A 23,099-nucleotide genomic window follows, 5' to 3' on the forward strand; every position below is an offset into this window, starting at 1 on the left:
GAGGTTAAAACGTCTGCCTCCAATGTGGGAAACCCGGGTTCGATCCCTGGGTCAGGAAGATCCCCTAGAGAAGGAAATGGCAACCCACTCCAGTATTCTTGCCTGGAGAATCCTATGGATGGAGGAGCTTGGTAGGTTAGAGTCCATGGGGTCGCAAAGAGTCAGACACGACTGAATGACTTCACTTTATTGAGTGCAGCACTTTCACAGCATCATCTTTCAGGATTTGAAATAGCTCAACTGGAATGCCATCACCTCCACTAGCTTTGTTCGTAGTGATGCTTCCTAAGGCCCACTTGACTTCACATTCCAAGAAGTCTGGCTCTAGGTGAGTGTGAGTGATCACACCATTGTGATTATCTGGGTCATGAAGATCTTTTTTGTATAATTCTTCTGTGTATCTTGCCACCTTTTCTTAATATCTTCTGCTTCTCTTAGATACATATCATTTCTGTCCTTTATTGAACCCATCTTTGCATGAAATGTTCCCTTGGTATCTCTAACTTTTTGAAGAGATCTCTAGTCTTTCCCATTCTATTGTTTGCCTCTATTTCTTTGCATTGATTGCTGAGCAAGGCTTTCTTATCTCTCCTTGCTATTCTTTGGAACTCTGCATTCAAATGGGTATATCTTTCCTTTTCTCCTTTGCTTTTCACTTCTCTTCTTTTCACAGCTATGTAAGGCCTCCTCAGACAGCCATTTTGCTTTTTTCATTTCTTTTTCTTGGGGATGGTCTTGATTCCTATCTCCTGTACAATGTCATGAACCTCTGTCCATTATTCATCAGGCACTCTATCAGATCTAGTCCCTTAAATCTACTTCTCAATTCCACTGTATAGTTCTAGAGATTTGATTTAGGTCATACCTGAATGGTCTAGTGGTTTCCCCACTTTTTTCAATTTAAGTCTGAATTTGGCAATAAGGAGTTCGTGAGCTGAGCCACAGTCAGCTCCTGATCTTGTTTTTGCTGACTGTATAGAGCTTCTCCATCTTTGGCTGCAAAGAATATAATCAATCTGATTTTGGTGTGGACCATCTGGAGATGTCCATGTGCAGAGTCTTTTCTTGTGTTGTTGGAAGAGGGTGTTTGCTATGACCAGTGTATGATCTTGGCAGAACTCTATTAGCCTTTGCCCTGCTTCATTCTATACTCCAAGGCCAATTTTTCCTGTTACTCCAGGTGTTTCTTGACTTCCTACTTTTGCATTCCAGTCCCCTATAATGAAAAGGACATCTTTTTGGGGTGTTAGTTCTAGAAAGTCTTGTAGGTGTTCATAGAACCATTCAATGTCAGCTTCTTCAGCCTTACTGGTTGGGGCATAGGCTTGGATTACCATGATATTGAATGGTTGCCTTGGTAATGAACAGAGATCATTCTGTCATTTTTGAGATCGCATCCAAGTACTGAATTTGGACTCTTTTGTTGACCATGAGGTCTACTCCATTTCTTCTAAGGGATTCCTGCCCACAGTAGTAAATATAATGGTCATTGGAGTTAATTTCACCCATTTCAGTCCATTTTAGTTCACTTCGTTCACTCTTGCCATCTCCTGTTTGACCACTTCCAATTTGCCTTGATTCACGAACCTAACATTCCAGGTTCCTATGCAATATTGCTCTTTACAGCTTTGAACCTTGCTTCTATTACCAGTGCTCACTGAGGTTAAGCTTATTAGTGTGAGTACATTCTTCCCTCTATTTGGTGGCACACAGTGTGTCAGTTCTTTCAGTTGGGTTGAATGTGCAGGTCTCTCAGGAAAGTTGACTTAAAAATGATAAAAACATGGCTGGCATCTCAACTGATAAATCAATTAAGTATTTATTCAGAAAGGAGAGAGAGAGTACGAGAGAAAGAACAAGAGAGTAAACCAAACCTCTTTTTAGTTACTGATTATTAGAGAAGACATGCTTTAGAATTGCATCAGGAGATATTTCGTAGCTTTCCTTTAAAACTTAGCTTTGTCTCTCCCTAATTTTCCTTTTCTTTCTTTCTGTTTTTCTTTACGATGAAGTAGGGAATGAAATTGGATACAGGTGTACTGGGATCTCCTGCCCAATTGACTTTTCAGGGAAAGTCAGAGAGGATGGAGCCCAGCTGACCTGCAGACCAGGAGGAACATTTATGGAACTCAGGATGAGTGTGAGAGGAGGCAATGGGAGGGAACCAGCTTTGATACAGGTTTAAAACAATGGACTCTTCTGCCTGTTTCCCAATACTTCTTTCTCCACTCCCTGCCAGGAAAGAAGGGGAGGGAGTATTGTCAGAGTCTGTTGGCTAGGGGTAAGGATAGCTTTATTTGGAGAGACAGAAAGAGCAAGCCTGCGTGTGTGGCTCTGATTCTGATGTGGTTAAATTCAGAGGTCTTCTCGGGTGCTCTTATCTTCACTTTTGTGAGTTTCTAGTATCTTGGAATAAGTACCGTCAGCCTATTAGCCCTGGAAAAGTCTCTAAAGGAATTGGGGCTCTTTTGACATCTTCATACCAAGACTTCTCTTGGTTCACTATATTTCTTCCCAATGCTCAACATCAAAGTATAGAGATGGTAATAATCTTGATTTGGACTATATAATTATACTCAAATCATGAAAGAAGACCTTTTGTAAAATGCCTCTACAATGAAATGGGTTTTAATAGGGGGTGTCATTGGATGGTAAGCAGATAGTACAAAAACCAAAGGAGATAAAATTGTAAGTTAAGGTCAGTTTGAAATAACACTTGAGCACAGACTCTTGACCTTCTGGCTTCCTCTATTTCTAGCTGATTTTCCTTCTCCCTGTATGTATTAACTTCCCCCACTAGGCTATCAGATTGTCAAGAATCAGGACCATGCCTGAAACTGTATCATGGATATGTCTGTAAACTTTGGTAGTTGGACCCCCTGGTTAGAATCTCAGATCCAGAGGGAATTTGTCTTGTTTATAACTGCATCTGCAGAGGCCAGCCACCTAGCTATGCTCAACAAATATTGTCAAATGAATAAATTGATACATTTATGTCTTCTGTTATTACAGAGTGCCTGGAATATAGTAGACCCTCAGTAAAGGTTAAACAGAACTTGGAAACAATTCTCACTCCTTTGGATAATCTGTATCCAGCTTCTGAGCCAGATAATGAGGCTAACTGATAAAAGGACAAAGGCCGAGGTGCCAGTTGCTGTCCTGAGCAGATCAAAGTGAGGTTTCTCCAAGACCTTCATGCTGTCAATTTTTTAAAATATATTTTGACATTGTCAGAGCCTCTTTTCATTTTATTCATCAAATTTATGTTAGATATGGCCACTGACCGCTTTTAAATCAATTTCCTTTTCCACACAGGTGACTTTCTCCATTTTGTAACTAGGAGTCAGGAAGCCACAATCCACAAGGATTACTTCTCTCTGCTCTTCAAAAAGAAACAGCATTCACTGAAACAAACCAACTCATAGGTCGGTTCTGTGCTTCTCTCCTATCTTTGAAATATATAATATGGAGCATTAACAGTACAGCATTTTAGGAGGCAGGGTAGCTTTCCCACTAAGTCTTCCACTGAGAAGAGATTATGTTTGGATTCTGTGTCCAGTGATACCCTATTAGGTCAGGTATATGTTCAAATTCTGGTTCAATACTTGATAAGAAAAAGAAATTAAAAAATAAAACTGTGATATCTCTAATTTTCATCACTTTATATCTGATTGCTTTATTTTATCTACAATTTGAAATTACATGTTGAAAAGTTATGGTAATCAGAGAGTATTTCAGCATAAATTTGCTTGAGAACCTCCTAAGCTGCTACTTATCCAAAACCTGAAGCCAGGCTTTTATTGAAAAGGGCTTTTATTGGTAGATAGATATGTACATCTGTGGAGGTCCTGATGAGGAAAATAATAAATGAGAAACCCTGAATACCAAAATATAATTTTGTCCTCATTTATTTTTCTGGAAAGAAAAAAAAAATTGATCAAAGAGACAGCTGTCTGCTGATTAAACTTAGTTCTTCAGAGAAAGAAACATATACTATAGAACTTGAAATATAAGAATGATAAAATGTGACTTTTATCCTCAGTTGGCACATTTTATACCTCATAGATAAAAATTTATAATATTTTTTTTCTCATAAAATTATCATCTCTTTGTTTGTCAATGGTCTCTTCAGAGCAACATGCTCCTTTGGCTCAGTGCAGACCAAGTTCATTCCCTAATCCCCCAAGGCTTCAAGCTCCAGAGGGTGAGAACTAAGCAAATCTCATTTATCATTATATTCCTAGAACCAGGTAGGATGCTTAGCTCAAAGTAGATGCAAACAGCTGAAAGGATGGTTTTTTTTTTTATGCTGTCTTTCATGCTCTTCTCACTGCCTAGAGTAACTTCCTTTACCTTTCTACCAACCAAAAGTTAGCCATTCCTAACTTAGTGCATGGAGAAGGCAATGGCAACCCACTCCAGTGTTCTTGCCTGGAGAATCCCAGGGACGGGGGAGCCTGGCGGGCTGCCATCTATGGAGTCGCACGGAGTCGGACACGACTGAAGTGACTTAGCAGCAGCAGCAGCAGTAGCAACTTAGTACATGTAGTCATGTATGGATGTGAGAGTTGGACCATAAAGAAGGCTGAGCATAGAGGACCTGATGTTTTTGAATTGTGGTGCCACAAAAGACTCTTGAGAGTCTTTGAATGGCAAGATCAAACCAATCAATTTTAAAGGAAATCGACACTGACTATTCATTGGAAGGACCGATGCCAAAAGCTGAAGCTTCAATTCACTGGCCACCTGATGCGAAGAGCCAACTCATTGGAAAAGACCCTGATGCTGGGAAATATTGAAGGCAGGAGGAGAAGGGGGCAACAGAGGTTGAGATGGTTTAATGGCATCACTGACTCAAGGGAGGTAAGTCTGAGCAAACTCAGGGAGACAGTGGAGGACAGAGGAGCCGGGAGTGTTGCAGTCCATGGGGTGGGAGAGTTGGACACGACTTATTGGCCAAACGACAACAAACTTAATGTATGTGTCTTCTGAAAATTCTTCCTGAGCAAAAGTTCTACCCTCACTCATTGTATCTTTGTTATTAATTCATAGAGAACTCACTCTCTCTACCAAGTTTAGGCTTTGATTTTGTTTATTGTCAAACCTTGTTTCCTAATAATTTTTCTCAATTAAATTGCAAGTTCACTGACTGAAAATTTTATTATATTTTTGCACCATAGGACATAGCACAGTCCCACCAACTTAGTAAGTATATCATAAACAGTACCTTGCAATGCAGATGACACCAAGTGTTCAGACAAAATGTACCAACAGTGAAATCTGGTAATAAATGGGGCCCTGATTTCTTTAACAAGATCTTTTTCTTCATCCTGGCCCACAAACCACTGCTTCCTCCCTTCTCGGTCTTCTGAATCATGAGATCCCAAAGCTCTGCTAATGAGAAGCTATTTCCTATTGATTTACTTTCAGCTCTACCACCTTATGGAGAAGGCAATGGCAACCCACTCCGGTACTCTTGCCTGGAAAATCCCATGGGTGGAGGAGCCTGGTAGGCTGCAGTCCATGGGGTTGCTAAGAGTCGGGCACGACTGAGCGACTTCACTTTCGCTTTTCACTTTCATTCATTGGAGAAGGAAATGGCAACCCACTCCAGTATTCTTGCCTGGAGAATCCCAGGGATGCGGGAGCCTGGTGGGCTGCCATCTATGGGGTCGCACAGAGTCAGACACGACTGAAGTGACTTAGCAGCAGCAGCTACCACCTTATTCATGAGGAATTAGCTGTTCAGGATGTTTGTCAGGTGGCTAAAGATTCTATTGGAAGGTTGTATTAAACTTACAAAACAATAAGAACTCAATTTAAATGCTTAAACAAGATAACCAAGCCCTGAAAACAAAGTGCCATTTGCAGAAAAATTGTATTATTTTGTTTGTAAATGTAAAAGTTTGAATATCTGTGAGAAAAGAAAATGATTCTAATCTTTCCCTGAACTTAAGAGTCCTAGCAAGAAAAAAATCTGGCCATGTTTAGGGACCTGAGAAAGCCTAGTAGGCTTATTTTAAATGACAGTTCTGGGGGTTGTCTTAGCCTGTGTTCTCTCCATAGCAAAGCCTGATGGATGTGTATGTGCAGGCAGTTGACTTAGAAAGGGATCCCAGGGAGAGGAGGAGAGACAAGGGAGCAAAACAGGGAAGGACAAAAGTCGATAGGCGGACATTGAGTCAGCCACCATTATGCTCCGTCTTCTGGGATATTCTGAGGAAATGACAGTCACTCAAGAAATGGAAGTGGGTAGCAAGTGTCAATTAGATTCTGTCCCCCATGTCCCCACACTTCCAGAGACGCTCTGGGGAAGGTAGCAAGGATGCGAGGGCCCAAGGTGGGTGCTGTCAGCTGGAGCGTGTGAAACTGGCTGAAGTCTGCAGAGTGGTTGCCACCTCAGGGCTAGAAGAAGAAGATCTCCTTCTTCTTTGAGAAGATCTGAAGCTGCGGCCAAGGCCACAGAGAACACTGCCTGGGGCACTGACCTTCCCAGCAGGTGGGAAGGCCCTGATGATTTGATGATCCTGGGCTTCGATATGCTCACTGCCCTCATCTTATGAAAGGCCTCCAATCAGATACAGCCCATACATGGACCCTTTTCGATTTTTTAATGAATTCAGTTTGCTATAGCAATTCTTTTCTCCCCAAACTAAAGCATCTGCTCTCCTTAGAGAGGAGGTGATTCAGCATTGCTGAGTAAGACACCTGCTTACTCTGATGCCACTTTGACTAGATTTGTTAAAACATCTCCTTGGAAACCATTACAGTGTCTGAGTGTCTGAGGCACCTGGCGTATCTCAGAGACAGATGCTAACAAGGATAACACAGAACAGAAATAAAAGGCTGCCATCTAAGTGACACTATACGATTTGACTCACTAAAAACTTTGGTATTTAATGATTTTTCCCCCAAATTGTTAACTTGATTATATACTCCATCTACTCAAAATCAATTAAAAAATATCTAGTCCTTTTGCCAGTGCAATCCCATGAGAATTTTATAGTCAACAATACTTAAAATAAAACAAAGTCACCTCCCAGGCCAGTAACTAAGAAAAATGATCATTTTGAAATAGCATTTAGAATTCATTATTCTTAATCACTCAAAAGTAACCAAATGAGCCCCAAGTACACATTATTAAACTTTTATGAACAAGCATTTCCTCTATCAGTTTTCATCCCCAAATTTTAGGGCAATCATGTTTTTGAAGCAAAAGGTGAGAATCATTACTCAAAGCCATTTCCAATCAGAGGGAGGATAATCTCTTCCTCGAAGTAACTCATTTAGTTCAGTTCACTTCAGTCGCTCAGTCATGCCTGACTTTGTGACCCAATGAACTGCAACATGCCAGGCTTCCCTGTCCATTCCCAACTCCTGGAGTTTACTCAAACTCACGTACATTGAACCGGCCATCCCACCCAACCATCTCATCCTCTGTCATCCCCCTCTCCTCCCACCTTCAATCTTTCCTAGCACCAGGGTCTTTTCAAATGAGCCAGCTCTTCACATCAAGTGGCCAAACTATTGGAGTTTCAACTTCAACATTAGTCCTTCCAATGGACATTCAGGACTGATTTTCTTTAGAATGGACTGGTTGGATCTCCTTGCAGTCCAAGGGACTCTCAAGAGTCTTCTCTGCAGTTGAAAAGCATCAATTCTTGCTTAGCTTTCCTTATAGTCCAACTCTCACATCCATACATGACCACTGGAAAAAACATAGCTTTGACTAGATGGACCTTTGTTGACAAAGTAATGTCTCTGCTCTTTAATATGCTGTCTAGGTTAGTCACAACCCATCTTCCAAGGAGCAAGATGGCTGCCATCACCATCTGCAGTGATTTTTGGAGCCCCCAAAAGTAAAATCAGAACCCCCAAAATTAAAGTCAGAATATTCATACACAACACTAAACAGTGCAGTCATCTACAGAATTTGTTTTTTAAGCTTTTCAGTCAATGAGCTACATGATTTTTCCCAATAACATGTAGTTCCTGCTCCTGAAAGGGTTAGAGCTGATTTGTTTTTTGTCCCTGTTAATGTTTAGTTCTCTTGCTTTCCTTTGATTTTATGAGATGGCCTCTCCACCACCACCACCATGTTTTTCCAAGACATTTTACTTTTAGCCCTTTGATTGCTGTTATTTGTTTCTTTATGGACAAATAAGTCCATGTTTACTGGTCACTGATATTCCCTATAAATGTTGAGAATTTTGTGTGTAAAAGGTGAGCAGGGGTAAGAAGTTTACTGTGCTCCTAGAACACGGTCTGATTTAAAGTTTAGTATGTGTTTCAAATGATCAATTGTTTTGTTTGTTTATTTTTTGTGTTACAAAAGAATTGCTTCTTAGCTAAAATGCTATACCACCAAGCAGCTACTATATACTCTAGTTGTTGTGCTAAAGTTCCATATTAATATTAACTGATTTAATTTTCACAATAACCCTAGCAGGTAAAGCTTGTCATTGTCTTTTTCTTGAAGACTTTATTTATTTTTACTAATTTTTATTGGCGTATAGTTGCTTTACAATGTTGTGTTAATTTCTGAAAATATCATATATCAAAACATATATGTGGAATCTAGAAAAATTGTATAGATGATATTATTTGCAAAGAAGAAATAGAGACACAGATGTAGAGAACAAAAGTATGTATATCAAGTGGGAAAGAGGGTGAGTGGGAAGAACTGGGAGATTGGGATTGACATGTATACACACACTACTATGTATAAAATAGATAACTAATGAGAACTTACAGATTAGCACAGGGAACACTACTCGGTGCTCAAGCTGACATAAATCAGAAAGAAATAAAAAAAGAGATGATATATGTATATGTATAGCTGATTTACTTTGCTGTAAAAGGCTTTATTTTTTTAGAGCAGTTTGAAGTCACAGCAAAATTGATGGGAAAGTACAAAGCTTCCTCAGATACCCCTTGCCCCCATCTATACATAGCCTCTCCCATTATCAATGTCTTCCATTAGAGTGGTACACTTGTTATAATCATGTTATACTGACACGTCACAATCACCCAAAGTCCATAGGTTACATTACAGTTTACTCTCAATGTTGTATATCTATGAGTTGTGACAAATGTATATAACATATAGCCATGTTACAGTATCCTACAGAGTATTTTTACTGTCCTAAAATCCTCTGTGCCCTGCTTATTCATCCCTTTCCCATCCCCCCAGAAGTTCTGATAACCATTGCCCTTTTTTCATTGTCTCCCTAGGTATGCCTTTGCCAGAATTTTGTATAGCTGGAATCACACTGTAGCCTCTTCAGATTGGCTCCTCTCACTTTGTCATTAAGATTCCTGAAACTCTTAAGATTCCTTCATGTCTTTGCATGGTTTGATGGATCATTTCTTTTTAGCTCTGAGTAATATTCTGTTGTCTGAATGTACCACAGTTTATCTGTTCACCTACTGAAGGACATTTTCGTTGCTTCCAAGTTTTAGCAATTATAAACAAAGCTGCAATAAACACTGGTTGTACAAGTTTTTGTATGGATGTACATTTGAAACTCCTTTTGGTAAATACAAAAGAGTATGATTGCTAAATCATATGGTAAGAGTATGTTTAGTTTTGTAAGGAACTGGCAAACTGTCCTCAAGAACAACTCCATCCTGGTTCAACAAAGGGATGAACAACAAAGCCTCTGCTTTCAGAATCACCACTTGGTAGACCCTTTGTACAGTTTTAATTAAACTAAATACAAAACACATTATGCCTAGAGAACTTTCCCTTTAATTTCAAGATTTACAAAATTCATGAGGAATGCAATCCATGTAGCTCTAATCTGTCTACCTTAAAATCATCAAACTACTTGGGATCTGAGATGTCTTTTGCCTTTTAACTCCCAGGCCAAATTTTTCCCCTGGTCCCAAAATACTTCCCAATAAGAACATGTTTCTAAAACCAAAAAGATGTGAACTGATTTAAAACTATCACCTGTTTTCTATCCTTCATAAGCTTAGACAGCATCAGAGACACTAGGACACAAAAGAACCAGGTTGGGGTTGTTCTTGACTCTTCTTCCTCCTACCTACTGATCATATTACATCTTCATGGAATCAAACCCATATCTTACAGGAGCTCAAAAGAGCTTTATATCCTCAGAATTTTAAGACATTATTATTTTCATTTAACAAACAAGGTCCCTGGAGCCCAGGGATGTGAAATTACATATGTAAAGCTCCTAAGAAGTTGAGTAGACTGAAACTCTTACTATAGTATTTTTTGTTTTACTTTATCTTTGATCTTTTCCCTATTTTAGATTTTAATCCATTTCCAAGAACCCAGATTTTCAGTTGGAAGAGACTGAAAATTAGCTGGGAACATCTGTGCTCAGAGTGAGCAAAACTTGGCCCACATCAATGAGCACTTGTATCAGTTGGACTCTGAATGTGTTGAGCATCTCAGGAACCACAAGGAGATGGCCCTGGCTGTCCAGATTCCTAGGGAAGTTTCCCCTTATTCTCAAGGAGAAATGTGAGCATGTGGTTACTGCATGCCATGGTGAGCACCCCGACAGGTGAAGGGCAGGGTGTGCTGGGACCAGAGGCAGATCCCAAACTGCTGGTGGGAGAGGAGAGGGGAGGCTTTTGAGAGGGTGTGACATTCAAGCTAAGTATTCTACAACTAATTGGATCTTCAAAGGCAGAGAAAAGAAAAGATGTGGAGGAAAGATTTTGGGGAAAGTATTCCAGGAAGAGAGGAGAACATGTGCAAAGATCCAGAGAGAAGAGAGAGCAAAAGAAGTTCTGGAAACAAGGCAAGGACGTTTAACATAGAAGGCAAGGCCCATCATCTTGGGCATGGAACCAAGAGAGATCTCAGCTTACTGAAGTGCCACCATGGGATATGTCTGGCTGGCCAAAACCCACTCAAGGGACCCAGCAGAATCCATCAGAGGTGATGATGGGCCAAAGGCTCTCTGTGCACATGTCAGATCTCTGCAGTCCAGTTGAGTCATGGCAACACTGACCAGGATCTGCTGCAACTATTTAAGTTTTGTTCCAAGGCTTGCTAATTGACTTATACCATTTTAGTAACCTATGATAGAGAGGCACTTGAAAGTGCTTTCAGATGGTTGAAATGAACTCAAAGTATATTTTCAGAACCAGCAGAGATAGTCTGAACCTTGTATATCTGAAAAAGGAAAAGAGGAACAGTTTAGCTCTCCTGATTTGCTGGGAAGAATGTATAATATTTGGGGGCTCAGGCGAGGAAACATGCTTTCCTGGCCTCTTTTTGGGCAGTGAAGGCACTCCTTCCTAAATGCAGGCAGTGGAGGAAGGCACTCAGTGCTTCCATTGACAGCTGTGGGGACCCACCAGCAGGGAAGCCTCCGCCTTCTCCTGCCAGTCTCTGATGGGCAGGATCAGGAAACTAGAGCCTGAAGACCGTTCACCTGCTCGTACATGGACCAGGAGCAAAGACCGACCTGGCCATTGAGTTTGGGTAGCAAGACTCAATGTGTCCACTCAAGCTTCATGTTCCTTTTTAAAACATCAACCAAGCAGACATGTCAACAGCACCAGAAAAACAAAACAAAACAAACAACTTGTATTGCAAATATTTACACTTTATACTTTGTATAAAATTTTCCAGATTGGCCATTTGGTCCAATTGCTTCTGATTGAATGTTAATGAAAGTCAATTTAACTTTGACCTCTGACTCAGTGCCACATAATACAGAATGAACAAACCCTAGGAACTATCTTTGAGCACTTAATACAGCAGGCCCTAAGCATTTTTCTTTTCACTATGTCATTTAAACCTCACGATAATACCATGGAGTAGGCATTATTTGCACAACTTTTAAAAGAGGAAACTGAGGAACAGAGAAGTGAAATGATTCATCCCAGATCACAGCTGGAGAGATTCAGAGGCAGACAGGACCCAGAGCCTGTGTGATTCCAAAGCCCATGTGTTTTTTATTCCATCACTGCCTCCAGAGGGTCCAAAAGATTTGGGGGTCCTGTGAAACACAAAACTTTAAAAGCAGTCACTTTGGGAAGACTTAGCCTTGGACTCTGTTGGCAAACTGATAAAGTAGAGAAAATTAGTCAATTTAAGTTAAAAAAAAAAAAACAGGAAAAGAAAAACCTGTCTTCCTAATGAGTGAAAATTTTGTTCCAACAATACATTCCTTAAAAAAAAAGAATCAACCAACAAACAAAAAAAGATCTCATCCCCAAAACAGTTGCAACTGATGACCCACTTATTTCAAGGAATGTTTAACAATGTGTCAGTGCTACAGAAGTTGGCAGTCCTTGGAGTTGGACACAGTGGTGTGTTTGTATCAGGAGGGAGTCTGAGCCCTTTACCTGATGGGGAACAGAGTTTCAGAGGTCTTTGGGAGAAATAAAGCCTTCTGCTGGCAAGTGGGCCCAAGGCCCCTTTCATCCTGCCAGAATGGATTTGGTCTACGCATTGTGATTTAAGGCATCAGAGGTGGGCCAAAACATCTGGGAGTTTGCTCATCTCAAGGACAAAGATGATCCCCACTTGTTTATTTGAAACACACTGCCTCATCAGCCTTCCCTGGTGGCTCAGCGGTAAAGAATCTGCCTGACAACGCAGGTGGTCAGTGATGCCATCCAACCATCTCATCCTCTGTTGTCCCCTCTCCTCCTGCCTTCAATCTTTCCCAGCATCAGGATCTTACCCAATGAGTCAGTATTTTGCATCAGGTGGCCAAAGAATTGGAGTATCAGCTTCAGCATTAGTCCTTCCAATGAATATTCAGGACTGAATTCCTTTAGGCTGGACTGGTTGGACCTCCTTGCAGTCCAAGGGACTCTCAAGAGTCTTCTCCAACACCACAGTTCAAAAGCATCAATCCTTTGGTGCTCAGGTTTCTTTGTAGTCCAACTCTCACATCCATACATGATTCCTGGAAAAACCATATATTTGACTAGACAGGCCTTTGCCAGCAAAGTAATATCTCTGCATTTTAATATGCTGTATAGATTGGTCATAGCTTTTCTTTCAAGAAGCAAGCATTTTTTAATTTCACAGCTGCAGTCAACAATTGCAGTGATTTTGGAGCCCAAGAAAATAAAGTCTGTCACTGTTTCCATTGTTTCCCCATCTATTTACCATGAAGCGATGGGACTGGATGCCATGAACTTGGCTTTTTGAATATTGAGTTTTAAGTCAGCTTTTTCACTCTCTTTCACTTTCATCAAGAGGCTCTTCTGTTCCTCTTCACTTCCTGCCATAAGAGTGGTGTCATCTGCATATCTGAGGTTATTGATATTTCTCCAGGCAATCTTGATTTTGGCTTGTGCTTCATCCAGCCTGGCATTTTGCATGATGTACTCTGCAAAGAAGTTAAATAAGCCTTGATATACTCCTTTCCCAATTTGGAACCAGTATGTTTTCCCATGTCCGGTTCTAACTGTTGCTTCTTGACCTGCCTACAGATTTCTCAGGAGGCTGGTAAGGTGGTCTGGTATTCCTATCTCTTTCAGAATTTCCCACAGTTTGTTGTGATCTACACAGTCAAAGGCTTTGGCATCGTCAATAAAGCAGAAGTAGATGTTTTTCTGGAACTCTCTTGCTTTTTCTATGATCCAACAGATGTTGACAATTTGGTCTCTGGTTCCTCTGCCTTTTCTAAATCCAGCTTGAACATCTGGAAGTTCATGGCTTATGTGCTGTTGAAGCCTAGTTTGGAGATTTATGATCATTACTTTGCTAGCATCTGAAATGAGTGCAATTCTGCAGTTCTTTGAACATTCTTTGGCATTGTCCTTCTTTGGGATTAGAATGAAAACTGACCTTTTCCAGTCCTGTGGCCACTGCTGAGTTTTCCAAATTTGTTGACATAATGAGTTCAGTACTTTAACGTCATCATCTTTTAGGAATTGAAATAGTTCAACTGGAATTTCATCACCTCCACCTTCTTTGTTCATAGTGATGCTTCCCAAGGCCCCCTTGACTTCACATCCCAGGATGTCAGGCTATAGGTGAGTGATCACATCATCATGGTTATCTGGGTCATTAAGATCTTTTTTGCATAGTTCTTCTGTGTATTCTTGCCACCTCTTTTTAATATCTTCTGCTTCTGTTAGGTCCATACCATTTCTGTCCTTTACTGTGCCCATCTTCAAGAAAATTAGAAATACCAAGGGAATATTTCATGCAAAGATGGGCACAATAAAGGACAGAAATGGACAAAATAAAGGACCTACAGAAGCAGAGGATATTAAGAAGTGGCAAGAATACACAGAAGAGCTATACGAAAAAAAGATCATTTCATTAGGTTTGCACAAATTCATGAGTCTACTCTCAGCATTTACTTCATTTTATTCTATTTATTTGCTTACACTAGTACCATACTATTTTTGTTACTAGAGCTTGTAATATGATCATAGTTGACAGGACAAACTTTGTTTCTTCTCTTTGATTCTTTTTATACAAGTTGACAGCTATTTATGGAGGAATATATTCTTCCACATGCATTTTCTTCTCCCATTTTTATTGAGGTGTTAGTGACAAGTGAAAATTATATATGTTTAAGGTGTACAACTTGATGTTTTGATATACATATAGATAGTGAAATAATTGCCAAAATCAAGCTAATTAACATGTGCATTACCTCACAGAGTTACTGCTTTTTCTTTTCTGTGTGTGGTGAGAACACTTAAGATGTACCCTCTTAGCAAGTTTATACTATACAATACAATACTGCTAACTGTATTCCTGTTACTGTAGATTAGATCTCCAGAGGTTATCCATCTTGTATAACTAAAATTTTGTACACCTTGACCAGTTTCCTATTTCTCCTTCCCCCCGACCCCAGGCTCAGGCAACCACCATGCCACTCTTTGCTATTTGAGTCTGACTATTTTATATTTCACATATAATTGAGATGAGGCTGTATTTGTCTTCCTGTGGCATATTTGGCTTACCATAACTTTCCAGGTTCATCCACGTTGTTGAAGTGGCAGGATTTCCTTCTTTTCAAATATTGAGTAAGATATATATATCACAGAATTGTCAGCATCTGTTGGATTATAGAAAAAGCAAGAGAATTCCAGAAAAATACCTACTTCTGCTTCATTGACTATGTGAAAGCATTTGATAGTGTGGATTACAACAAACTGTGGGAAATTCTTGAAGAGATGGAAATACAGATCCCCTTTCCTACCTCCTTAGGAACCTGTATTCAGGTCAAGAAGCAACAGTTAGAGCCAGACACAGATCAATGGACTGGTTCCAAACTGGGAAAGGAGTAAGTCAAGGCTGTATATGATCATCCTGCTTATTTAACTTACATGCAGAGTACATCATGCAAAATGTCAGGCTAGATGAATCACAAGCTGCTATCAAGATTTCCAAGAGAAGTATCAACAACAAAATAGGCTGATGATACCACCCTAATGGCAGAAAGTGAAGAGGAATTAAAGAGCCTCTTGATGAAGGTAAAAGAAAAGAGTGAAAAACTGGCTTAAAACTCAACATTCAAAAAATTAAGATCATGGTATCTGGTCCCTTAACTTCGTGGCAAATAAATGGAAACAGTGGCAGATTTTATTTTCTTGGGTTCCAAGATCACTGCAGCCACAAAATTAAAAGATGTTTTCTCCTTGTAAGAAAAGCTATGACAAACCTGGACAGCATATTAAACAGCAGAGACATCACTTTGCCAACAAATGTCCATATAGACAAATATGTAAGTTGATTGCCAAAGAGTTGATGCTTTCGAACTGTGGTACTGAAGAAGACTCTTGAGAGTCCCTTGGACTGCAAGGAGATCAAATCAGTCAATCCTAAAGGAAATTGACACTGAATATTCATTGGAAGGACTGATGCTAAAGCTCCAATACTTTGACTGCCTGATGAGAAGAACTGACACATTGGAAAAGACCCTGATGCTGGGAAAGATTGAAAGCAGGAGAAGGGGGAAACAGAGAATGAAATGGTTGCCATGCACTACCAACTTGATGGACATGAGTTTGAGCAAGCTCTGGGAGATAGTGAAGGACAGGGAAGCCTAGTGTGCTACAGTCCATGGGGTCACAAAGAGTTGGACACAACTTAGTGACTGAACAACAACAAGCCTTCTATAGACATATAGACACAAAGGGGCTTCCCTGGTAGCCCAGTTGGCAAAGAATCTGCCTGCAATGCGGAAGACCTGGGTTCAATCCCTGGGCTAGGAAGATCCCCTGGAGGAGAGCATGGCAACCCACTCCAGTATTCTTGCCTGGAGAATCCCATGGATAGAGGAGCCTGGCAGGCTATAGTTCATGGGCTCACAAAGAGTTGGAGCAGCTAAGCACATAGACATAGACATTCAGGTAGTTTCCATATCTTGGCTATTATTAATAATGCTGCTGTGAACATGGGAGTGTAGCTATATCTTTGAGATACTGATTTCATTTCCTTTAGATACATACTGAGAAGTGGGATTGCAGGATCCTAAGACAGTTCCATTTTTCATTTTTTGAGGAACTTTCATACTCTTTTCCATCATGGAGGCACCTGTTTACATCCCCTCCAATAGTTGCTCAGTCGTGTCCGACTCTTTGTGACCCCATGGACTGTAGCCTACCAGGCTTCTCCGTCCATGGGATTTTTCAGGCAAGAGTACTGAAGTGGGTTGCCATTTCCTTCTCCAGGGGATCTTCCCGACCCAGGGATCGAACTCAAGTCTCCTGCATTGAAGGCAGACGCTTTACCCTCTGAGCCACCAGGGAAATCCCATATCTTTGAGATACTGATTTAACTTCCTTTAGATACATACCAGGAAGTGGGATTGCAGGATCCTAAGACAGTTCCATTTTTAATTTTTTGAGGAACCTTCATACTCTCTTCCATCATGGAGGCCCCTGTTTACATCCCCTCCAACAGTCTACAAAGATTTTCTTTTCTCCACATCCTTGTTAATGCTTATCTTTGTTCTTTTTCACAGTAGCCATTCTAACAGGTTGTGAGATGATAGCTCATTGAGGTTTTGATTTACATTTTCCCGATGATTAGTTATATTGATCACTTTTTCATTGTTGGCCATCTGTATGTTTTATTTTTGAGAAATATGTATTCAGGACTTTTGCTCAGTTTTGAATTGGGTTGTTTCCTTGCTATTGGGTTTTAGGAGTCCTTTATACATTTTTGATATTAACCCACAATCAGATATAGTTTATAATTGGCTTTTCAGGTATTGCAGTGGTAAAGAATCTGCCTGCATGATAAAGAATTGCTTCAGGCAATGAGGGTTCCATCCGTGGGTCAGGAAGACTCCCTAGAGGAGGAAATGGCAGCCCACTCCAGTATCCTTGCCTGGAAAATTCCATGGACAGGGAATCCTGGTGGGTTGCAGTCCATGGGGTCATAAAGAGTTGGATACTTCTTAGTGACTTGGTACACACACTCTCTCCTATTCCATAAGATGCCTCTTCATTTTGTTGTTAGCTATGCAGAAGTCTATTATTTATTTATTTGACTGGGTCAGGTCTTAGTTCCATCACATGGGATCTTTAGTTGCAGTGCACAGACTCTGTAGTAGTGGCTTACAGCACTTGGGCCCTGGAGTGTGCGGGCCCTGGAGTGTGCAGGCTCAGTAGTTGCTCGCAGTGTGCAGGCTTAGCTGCTCAGTGGCATGTGGGTCTTCATTCCCAGACCAGAGATAGAACCCGTGTTCCCTGCATTACAAGGAGGATTATTTTTCTTCAACCACTGGACTACCTGGAAAGCACCACAGAAGACTTTTAATTTGAGTCAGTCCCCTTTGTTTATTTTCACTTCTGCTGCTGTTTCTTTTAATGTTATACTTAAAATGTAAAATTCACTGGCCAGATGAGTGCCAAGAAGTCCTTTCCCTATGCTTTCTTTTGGCAGTTTTATGATTTCAGGTCTTACATTTCAGTCTTTAATTGATTTTTGTATGTGGTGTGAGATAAGGGTCCAATTTCATTCTGAATGTGGATATCCATTTTCTTCAGCATCATATACTGAAGAGGCTATCTTTCCCCTATTGTGTGTTTATGGTACCTTTGTCAGAGATGAGTTGACTGTAGATGTGTGGATTTATTTCTGGGTTCTCTGTTGGTCTATATGTCTGTTTTTTATGTCAGTGCGTGTGTGTTAGTCACTCAGACACGTCCAACTCTTGTGACCCCTTGGACTGTAGCCCACCAGGCTTCTCTGTCCGTGGAATTCTCCAGGCAAGAATATTGGAGTGGGTTACCATTCCCTTCTGCAGGGGATCTTCCCGACCCAGGGATCGAACCTGAGTCTCCTATATTGCATGTGGATTCTTTACCATCTGAGCTATCAGGGAAGCTTTATTACTGTAGTTTTGAATACTTTGAAATCATGAGGTGTGATGCCTCCAGCTTTGTTCTTCTTGATCAAGGTTGCTTTGACTATTTGAGGTCTTTTGTGATTTTGTATACATTTCAGAATATTTTTCCTATTTCTGAAAAAATATTATTGGGAAGTTGATAGGACTACATTGTATCTGCAGATTACTTTTGTTAATATGGACATTTTCACAATATTAATTCTTCCAGTCCATGGACACAAAATGTTTTCCACTTATCTGTGTCTTCTTCAGTTTCCTTCACCAGCGTTTTATAATTTCAATGTAAAAGATCTTCAACTCTTTGGTTAAATTTATTCCTACATATTTCATTATTTTTAGTGTTATGAATGGAATTTTCTTAATTTCCTTTAAAATAGTTTGTTGTTCTTATATAGATAAGCAACTGACTTTTGCATGTTGATTTTATATCCTGAAACTTACTGAATTTGTTAGTTCTAATAGTTTTTTGGTGTAGTCTTTAGGGGACTTTATATATAATAGCAAGTCATCTTCAAACAGAGATAACTTGACCTCTTCCTTTCCAACTTATATGGCCTTTTATCTATTTTTCTTGTCTAATTGCTTTGTCTAGGACTTGCATGCTTATGCTGAATTGGAGTGATGAGAGTGGGCATCCTTTCTGTATGTGTATGGGCAGTGGTATGGGGAAACACACTCCTACTCCAGGGGGTGCAGTGGCATGAACTCTGAGCAGCTTTGTTAGCTAGACTCACCATCAGACACCACATCAGCAGAGTCCCTGGTCATGCCAAGGGCTTCTGATGTCTTGCTTTTTCCCTCAAGGTGGTAAGGGATTCTTGAGGGGAGTTCTCGTTTGCTGTGCTGTGCCAGGATAGGGGGTGAAATTGAACAGGTAAAAATGCTTTCTACGTTTTCTATGTGCTCATCTTCGATTTTTGATCTCCTTTGTGTTACTGCAGCTTCTTAATTGTAATGCGGAGCTCTCCCAGAGCAAGCTTCATTGGTGAATAGTTGTTACATTGTTTTTGTGGGGAGGACAAAGGCTGGGACCTGCTAATCTGTCACCTCTGACATCATTTCAAATGCACTTAAAAATAACTTTACTACTTTCATCCAAAAATCTAGCTGGAATTTTAATTGGTATTGCATTATTTTGGCAAGAATTGACCTTTATTTTAACAAGACTAAGTTGTCCCATCCAAGAGAATGAAATATCTTTTTAATCATAATTTTAAAAATCCTTTAGCAAGTTTAGTTTTAAACTTTCTTTGCTAAGTACTGTATATTTTATAATTTTTATCTGATTTCTGATTGTATTTTGGGTTGATTTGCTGCTATAGAGAAATGCTATTGATTTTTGGTTGTTGACCTTATATCTAGCAACCTTGGTGACACCTATAATTATAATTAAGGGTCAGTTTTTGGAGGTATATGTTCACTTCTACCAGCTTCAATCAGGTTTGGGTCTACTTGCTTTTATAGTGGAAATGTTTTATAATCCAGGCATTTTTTTTCTCCTAAGGCATACACTGTTACAACTGAGATTTCACTCTGGAAATGTTAAAATCCAGAAGGAAGACTAGAGGGTATCCGGGCAAATGGATTACAGTTTCTTTACAGCCAAGGAATACACAAATACTTGTCTATAAAACCAAAAGTCACTACTGATCCAGAGCTAATATTCAGAGAACCAATGATAATAATCCCTACAAACCACTGAATTCCTTTACTTTCTCTAAGTATGGCATTTCTTGCTTTCCCATTTCTAAAACTTTCAAGGCCACAGCTTGAAATAAAAGAAGCCAAGTCAATGATGGGCTGAAATCTGTGTGACAACTCTGGAAACCAAGATGGGAACACTCTTTCTCCATCTCTTCCCAGGATGTCAAAGAAAGAAGCTCTAGAACAGGACTGGCAAACTCTGGGAGGAAATGGGGGCTTTTCATTCAGAAAATTTATCAAACAGTTTTTGAACCACAGTTTTTTATAAATGGTGCTATATAGACGGAGTAAAGGAAAGAGTTAAGGAGGACACAAAAGTGTTAAGAGGTTTGCTCAAATTACCAGGATAGGGGAGATCTGAGCTATTGTCTCGGAATTTGGTTTATACTGAGAGCTGGTCTACTGGAGGCTGTGATGTTCCTTTTCTACTTCCATAGTAGATTGTTTAACTTGCATTATCCAGACAATTTATTTCAGTTCTTTGCTTGTACAAGTTGTCCTTGAGTTGATTTAAAAAGAAAAAGAAAGAAAGAAACCTCACGTCTAATAGATGTATAAACTGATTACTCCCCTGCACTACTATACAGGGCCACCATTAGTAAGCACATTCCTAACGTTTGGATATAAGACCTACACTCAGTGCTTCCGGTAACAATTTGTTTCAGATAATTTTGCTAGTGGAGTATATTTCATGATAGGTGCTCTCTGAAACCTCAGAAGGCAATTTCCAAACTCTTCTGGAAACTATTTTGTAAAAGAGAAGCAGTCACGAGGAAGGATTACCAGGGGGAATTTTGGAAGCTGGCCGCCCAGTTAGGCAACTTTTCTTCCCCAAGGACCTGTAACTTGTGCTCACAGTTTCAGGATTTATTTGGACACAGCCCTTGACCGCTGACGTTTTTAAAAGAAATTAAGCTGTACCAGAAACTGGGATCAGTGACAGCCACATTGGTCTCCTTGGAAAGAAAAATGCCTTTAGGAAAATACAAGGGACTGACCCCTTAATCATACTGCCAGTCACTTCTCATAAGTAAGGTTTGCAATTGGTTAGGAAAGCACAACCATTGTTCTCAATTTAGGAAATAAAGGAGGACAAGCAAGAGAAGAGAGAAAGGGGATTACGAGGGGGTGAAGTTGGAGTGGAGAGGAGAAGGAGGTTTCTGACTCTGAGAATTCATGTTAGGGAGGGGACGTTAGATATTGCTAAGAGAGAGGTGTTAATATATAGAATCCACAGCAAAAGGATAGAGAGAGAATGGCTATTTTAAATCACATCTGACATTGCCTTTAGTTATGTGAAAAGAACAGAGGCGTTAGAAGTAGAAACAGCTGAGTTCAAATTCTGACTCAGCGCCTTTCCAGTTGAATAAACTTGGGCTTGTTATTTCACCTCTTTGCACCTCAGTTTCCTCATCTGTAAAATGAGGTTAATGCCCCCTACCTTGCAGTCCTGTTAGCAGGATTCAAAATAATGTTTATAAAAGTCCTTGCACATTAGAGCTCCTATAGTACATTGTCCTATTTGAGGTCAAACCCTTGCTCCTTCGTAAGACTGATTAACTTGGATGTACTGACGCTGAACTGCTGTGTTCCTATTTAATTTGTCTTGAAGGACCAGGAACTAAGGTCACATCGTTGTGGGTGGAGGTGGAGCTTTCCCTGATTCGAAGGAGCATCACAACTGACATCTTTTCTTGGTTGAGGTCATGGTTGATGCTGGGACAGGAAGCCAAGATGGTAGAGAGAAGGCGGGGATAACAGGAGGGCCCTGCATCTATGGAGGTGGGAAGGTCTATGACAGCTGGGCTTGGGCTTTTCTTCAGGATTCATGCTGTAGGACATTCTCCTTGGAAATATGAAAGTGATCCCTTCCAGATGGTGGTCATCAAAACAAGTCAGAAAGCCTCCTCAGGACCTCCTGAGCCCAACCACTCTGAGCAAGCCTAACGAAGGATGGAGGAGTTCAGAGGAGAGTAACTGAGGCTAGAGAAAAGCCCATCTGCAGGTGCAGAAGAACAGAGAGATGCATAGGAGGGGCTGGGCGGCACCCCAAGTCGGAGCTACAGAGGACAAGAAGGAAGATCGTAAAGGATGTGTTTACTTGATCCTGACCAACTGAAAGTGTGGGCTGGACATTTTGATAAAGGGAGACCTTTATGGAACCAAGTGGAGTGGGACATTTAAAAGGAAGTATAAATTATTTTAATGAATACATTTCCCAATTATTATTACAAGCATCAGTTTAGAATCAAGATATTGGTTATTTGTTTTTCAGTAAAAGAGTATTAAACATATTTTACCATTGCTGCCTATTGATGTGAGAAACTTTCGGCCGTGGTGGTCAGCTTCTTCTCGTAAGGACCAGAAAAGAGCACCCATCAGCCTCAAATTGTTCCAGGAAATAGCTAGCCAAAGGCACTGGCTGTTTTTCCAATGGGCCATTTGCCCCAACACTAAACAACCATTCTGTTGTTGAAATGTCTCCAAACTGCTCACTTGCTCCTTTGCAGATGACAGAGAACCATTGGAAGTGCCTCGAGACCAATTAGAAGATCTTTGCCACTTTCACATCCCACCTTAGCAGAGAGACTGGCAGTCAAAATCTTGTCCCAGTATTTCTTTTTATTCTATAAAACTTGCTTTCTTTTCTAACACCTTTGAACCTCTGCTGAAATGAAAGTGATGGCAGATGGATTCCCTTGCTGCAAGTTTGTGAATAAACAGCCTGTGTTAATTTCATCTTGGATTTAGCATGTCTTTGCAGATGGGAAGTCATACCAAAAGAAATATGGCATTTACCAAGTGAGAAATTTGGAAGAGAGACCCAGGACAAGTAAAGGGTTTCCATTTCTTACAGTTTTCTGGTTAGAAGGGCATGTAGAGAAAGGGAAAGGAGAAGGAGGCAGGGAAACTTGTGAAAATGAGATCTGGCACCAAATGGAGTTTCATGCCTTTTCCCCTTCCTGCTACATTTAAGCCTATATGAGAGTTTTTATTTACTTACCTTGTGGTAGGTAAACAGGCAAGAGGGTTCCTTAGTAGTTTAAAGGCTGGAGAGGTAGAAAGAAA

The sequence above is a fragment of the Oryx dammah genome, unplaced genomic scaffold (assembly GCF_014754425.2).
Source record: "Oryx dammah isolate SB20612 unplaced genomic scaffold, SCBI_Odam_1.1 HiC_scaffold_17, whole genome shotgun sequence".
Classification (NCBI taxonomy): domain Eukaryota; kingdom Metazoa; phylum Chordata; class Mammalia; order Artiodactyla; family Bovidae; genus Oryx; species Oryx dammah.